Raw genomic sequence first — 6,240 nt, forward strand, 5'->3', positions numbered from 1 at the left:
AGTGAAGTGAGCAGAATCAAGAGAACATTGTATGCAGTTACAGCAATATTGTGTGATAATCAACTGTGAAAGACTTAGCTATTATCACCTGTGCAAGGATCCAAGCCAACTCTAAAGGATTAATAATGTAAAATGCTATCCACCTCCAGAGGAAGAACTGATGGGGTTTGAATGCAGATGGAAGCATACCATTTTTCACATATTTTCTTCATGAATTTTAATGTGTCTTCTTCCACAACATGATGAATGTGGAAATATGTTTTGTATGTCAGCACATGTATAACCTATATGAAATTGCTTACCATCTCAGGGAGAAAGAGAATTTGGAACTGAAAATGTTAGAAAAACTAACGCTAAAATTGTTTTTACATGTAACTGGAAAAAAATAAAATATTACTGAAGAGTTTTTAAAGAGAGGCTTAAAAATTGGCACCATAAAAAAACATAAACATGGAAATCAGAAAGCTTAATGAGAAAATAAGTATATTCTGCCACTTTCTTTTTCCCTTCCAAATTTTTGTGGCTTCACTGAGTGTATTTGCAGGCGATTTCAAGGGTTTTCTGAAAAGGGCTATAGGAAGAGATGAGGGAGTCTTCAAGATTACTTATAGTCCAAGAAGAGCTTTCATAGCTGAATGATTTTGGAAAAGTGCTTCATGAGGTTGTCTTAGGAAACCCAGTTTCTGTTCTGTAGTACCCCTTGTAAAGCCTAAAAGTCTGGTGTTTATTGGATGCTTCAAAAGAAGCAATAAAGGAATGAGGATGAGTTTTTCTATGTGGGCAGAAAGGCTTTATAAAAAGACTTTCAAGATAGCTAGCATACTAGTTTGACTTCCCAGAGTCCAGCAGGGGGCGATCATTTCACCATTTCACCCCGTTACTATCCTGATGATAGAGATTTGGCATTTCCAAGGAGGAGGTTAAAAGGAATTGGTGCTTTTCTTTGGGGGGGGGGGATTTCTAGGGAGGTGAGCTGTTTGCTTGGTTTCATAGGCTGGTTGCCAGGCCCTGTGTCTCACAGCTGTGGGTGAGAAGCCCTAGGCATGAGAACAGATGGGATGATTGAAGAGTGGGTGGAAGGGAGGGAGGGTTCCCTCCCTTCTCCCTATCCTTCATCAATCTCATCCTCTACCCCATCTCTCCTTTCCCCTCCCACCTTGTTCCCCCGCTCCCACTTTTCCTGGAGTCCAGAAGTCTTCCCTGACAAACTGTCCCCTTGACTACAGCCCAAAATATCTGTGGCTTGGGATATGTGATCTCTCCCCACTGACAGCCTTTTTATTCAGTGTTCTGAGCATAGTAACACCTGTGCTTTATTTTTTTTTTTACCTACCAGAACGTTTAAATCTTTTGTATAATTGGATGCTTCTAGTACAGATGTGCCCTACTTTAGAACTCTAGATATACAAAAATCTGAACTTGCAAATGAATTGAGAGTGATTTCTTATCTTGTTATTTGCTTTGACAGATCTATGACCCCTCTTTCCTTGTGCAAATAGTGACCTATTCATTCTTTCTTATCTTGTATGATTCTTGTTTATGACCTGCCATAAGGGTTCTGTCATGCTGCACTAACGTAGCCTTGTATCAAGCTAATGCTCTATTTGGGAAGTGGAACAGGATGGAATTGAAGCAACATATCTCTTTGGCTTCTAAGATCCCCAGAACCACAGGAATATAAATGGCTTTCTTGCTTAATGTTGGAAAATCAAACACATTTTTAGGATCCAAGGTCTTTCTTCAGTTTGTCTTCCTTCATTATAGTAGACAGTTTGAAATTTTAAATTATTCTTTGTCAGTCACCAAGGATTTATTAAATGCGTACTATGTGTGATACATTCTTATTTTTTAAATTTTATTTTGATACACTCATTTTTAAAAACCCTTACTTTTTGTCTTAGAATCAATACTGTGTATTGGTTCCAAGGAAGAAGAGCAGAAAGGTTAGGCAATGGGGGTTAAGTGACTTGCTTAGGGTCACATAGCTAGGAAGTATCTGAGGTCAATTTGAACCCACATCCTCCAGATTCCAGGTCTGGCTTTCAATTTGCTGAGCCACCTAGCTGCCCCCTGTGGGATACATTTTTGAAAAGTTAGTCCCTTTTCTTTAGCAACCCCAAGGAACAAGGGGAAGGAAAAATTAAAGTTTTGGGAAAAGTATTCATCTCAGTGCTCTAGCATTTAGGTCATTTAGTTCTTTAATAGCCTGCTGGTAGATTGCCTGCCTTAAGAATTTCCTTGCTCTAATCCATCCTGCATTCAGCTACTAAAATTGGTTTTTCTAAAGCACAGGCCTGACCACATCAATCCCCTACTCAATAAACTCCAATAGCTCCCTATTGCCCCCAGGAGCAAATACAAAATGCTCTATTTGGCATTCAAAGTTCTTCTTAACCTAGCCCCATCCTACCCCATCCCACCTTCCTAGTCTTCTTGCATTTCCACCTCTGTGGAGCATCATTGAGGTCAGTGTTACTGGATCAAAGTGTATTTGTCAAACCAGTCACTCCATCTTTGGGTTCTGAATTTTCTCTGGTTGACCTCGATGCCTAGACCATTCTCCCTTGCCTGCTTTCACTATTGCTATCTCTGGCTTCCTTTTAGCCTCAACTAAAATCCCATCTTTTTACAGGAAGCCTACCACAGCCCTCTTAATTCTAGTGCCTTTCCTCTGTTAATTATTTCCTATTTGTCTTGTACATAGATTGCTTTGTATATATATTTGTTTGCAAGTTGTCTCCCTAGTAGATTGTAAAACTCCTTGAGGACAAGGACTCTCTTTTGCCTTTTATATTCCTAGCACTTAGCACAGTGCCTGGCACATAATATAGATACTTAATACATGTTTGTTGATTGATTGATTTTTTATGATACACCTCAGAGTTTGTTGTATGTTTGGAAATAGACATGCTCATAGAAATACATCCTCTAGAATATATGAGGCAGCTCTAATTCATTATGTCAGTCCTTCTCTCCTTCCCATTATCACTCAATCTCTACCAGAGGGCCTGATACTGTCTCTTCTATAACATAAATTTGAAGTTTTGGCTCCCAAGATAAAATTCCATGAAGGTCCTGTAAAAGATTCAGCCCTTGACTTTATGTTGAGCTAATTATGGCTACCTTCCTAGGATTTCTAGTACTTTCTTTGGATCAAAGTAGAAAGTTGGGATTTATTCTTTAAAATTTCTAAACTTTGATTGTTTTCTAACTTGGAAGCACTAAGCCCACCTTCACATTCGTGGTTGATGAACCACTTAGATTTCTAAATTAGAGAATTGCCATGCCCAGGAGTGTGCTGGAGTAAACTTGAAACTAGTTTGTAAGAGCCCATTGCTTTGTTTTCAGCATTAAAACAGGAAAATCAAGTGCTACAAATTTGGACTTGATTCATTGTTTTGTTGAGTGTTTGGACTTAATCAAGTGATAGAGAAAATGTTAGCAATGCAGATGAAACTTAAAAGTATAATATATATATTTTTCTGAAACTAGTTGTTAAATATTTACCAGTATATCCTTTCCTATACCCAATCTACCTTTACCTTTCTCCATTCTTTGGGTATTTTATATTGGTGCCTAATTCCAACACCCATATTCATTTTCCTTGGCCACAACTAAGCCATGGAGTTAAGCAAGGATGTTTGTTCACCAAGGAAAAAAGATGATCAATTCAAGTGTAGCACTTGGTAAAATCCCCTATTTTGTACCTCAGACATCCCCATTCCCACATGGGTATCACTTAGAAAGATATTCTGTGAGTCTATATCCACTTAAAAACCATAGTTCATGAACCCCTATCAACATATTTACTTTTACTACAGAATTAGAAATAAATCTTCCCAATAGCATTGTAAGAAAAGTATCAAAAACTATTTTTCTCAACAAAACTGGGGCATACTTTCACATGACAATACACATCATAAGTGAAAATGCCTAAGAAATACCTATGGAAAAATAGACATGAAAGGAATACAAGGTACACATATAAAAAGGCATAAACAGAGGGACTATGTACCCAGTGAAGTCAAGTCAGTAAGCATTTTGAAGAAGCTACTCTATGATAGATACTGTGGTAGTTGCTGGAGGAAAGGGGGAAATGTAGACCCTTCTCTCAAGAATAGAATAGAAAAAGAATCTTTTAGCTCCCAAAGTTTAGCTATCTTTTTCTCCAGATGGAGAGTCTTGCCCATCAAGCCCTTTTCAAATGCAACCTGCCCTCAAGTAGAGCCCACAGCTTTTAACCTTTCTCTCCAACTTATTAGTGGCATTGTCTTTGTTCCAAGCCTCTATCTGATGTAGAGTTAGAAATTCCTTGTAATATCCATTTGACTCTATAAGAACCATGTGACCTCACAACTTTTTTTTGTTTGTTTGATTGATTGTGGAAATGTCAACCAAAGAAACCCTATAGGACCTATTCAACTCAGAGACATATTGGTTTCCCTCAGCCCAAGATTCTCTGGGGCTTCCATGCAAATGAATGGGAGAGGGAAAGACAAGAAAAAAAATAAAGTCAAGTGGAGCTACTACTAAAAATTTTCTTCCACCTCAATTCTTTGTTCTATATTTCTTGCATTGTTATTTGCATATAGCTTTCAAGAACTTTCCAGGACCTAATCCTTTCCACACAAATTAATTCAGACTATTCACTGGCAGGTCAGCTACTGAAGCCAAAGCTTAAATACTTTGGCCAAGTAATGATAAGACAGGATTCATTGGAAAAGACCCTGATGATAGGGAAGATTGAAGGCAAAAGAAAAAGAGAACAGTCAGAGAATGAGATGGATAGATAGTGTCATGGAAGAAATGAACATTAACTTGGTCAGATTTCAGGAGGTCGTGGAATGCTATGGATTGTGGGGTCATCAAGAATTGGACATGACCAAACAACAAAACCGTGACACTCAGAACTGGTAACAGCCCTCTATATGAAGACTGAGTCCAGCTAAGAAAGATTGGAATATCCCCTTTTTGTTTCTAGAAGCTATGGCTTTCTTAATGTAGTCCTCGATCCAATAAATATTTGTGGCTCCCACATCACACTGCTGCCTCATATTGAGCTTACATTCCACCAAAACATTGATTTTTTTTTAACAGCCTGTTATCTTCATATACTTCTCTATACTTATGAAATTGATTATTTGAACTCAAATTCAAGACCTGGTGTCTATCCCTGTTAAATTCCATCTTATGTAATATATGTATAACCAAGTGAAATTGCTTGTCAACTGGATGGGGGGGGGGGGGAAGAATCATGTAACCATAGGAAAAATTTTTTTAAAGAAAAATAAAATTAAATAAAAATAAATAAATTCTATCTTATTGGATTCAAACCAATGTTCTAGCATTTAAATGCCAAGAGGTGTACATTGATTAAAGCTCTGGACCTGTTTTCTTTTTTTTTTTAAACCCTTACCTTCCATCTTAGAATCAATACTATATATATTGGTTCCAAGGCAGAAGAGTGATAAGGGCTATGCAATGGGGGTTAAATTAGCTAGGAAGTATCAGAGGTCACATTTGAACCCAGCACTCATTTTCCCAGGTTGACATTTTTTCAAATCCTATTTCAGAAACTTCTTCTTTCTTCTTTCTTCTCCTTCTCCTCCTTCTCCTTCTCCTTCTCCTTCTCCTTCTCCTTCTCCTTCTCCTTCTCCTTCTCCTTCTCCTTCTCCTTCTCCTTCTCCTTCTCCTTCTCCTTCTCCTTCTTCTTCTTCTTCTTCTTCTTCTTCTTCTTCTTCTTCTTCTTCTTCTTCTTCTTCTTCTTCTTCTTCTTCTTCTTCTTCTTCTTCTTCTGTTCTTCCTCTTCTTTCCCTTACCTAAGTATTGCTTCTTTTTTTTTTAACCCTTAGCTTCTGTCTTAGACTCAATATTGTGTATTGTTTCCAAAACAGAAGAGCAGTAAGCACTAGGCAAGTGACTTGCCCAGGGTCACACAGCTGGGAAGTGTCTGAGGCCATGTTTGAATATAGAATCTCCCATCTCTAGGCCTGGCTCTCAATCCATTGAGCCACCCAGCTGCCCCCTGAGTATTGCTTCTAAGGCAGAAGAGTCATAAGGGTTAGGTAACTGGAGAAAAATGACTTGCCCAGGGCCAGTGTCTGTGGTCAGATTTGTACCCAGGTCCTCCAGGCTCCAGGTCACTTAGTTACCTAGCTGCCCCTCAGATACTTCTTAGCTGCATGATCCTAAACAAATCAGCTAACCTCTATCTACTTCAAGTGGGCCAGTAAAATGCCA

The sequence above is a fragment of the Monodelphis domestica genome, chromosome 2 (genome assembly GCF_027887165.1).
Source record: "Monodelphis domestica isolate mMonDom1 chromosome 2, mMonDom1.pri, whole genome shotgun sequence".
Classification (NCBI taxonomy): Eukaryota; Metazoa; Chordata; class Mammalia; order Didelphimorphia; family Didelphidae; genus Monodelphis; species Monodelphis domestica.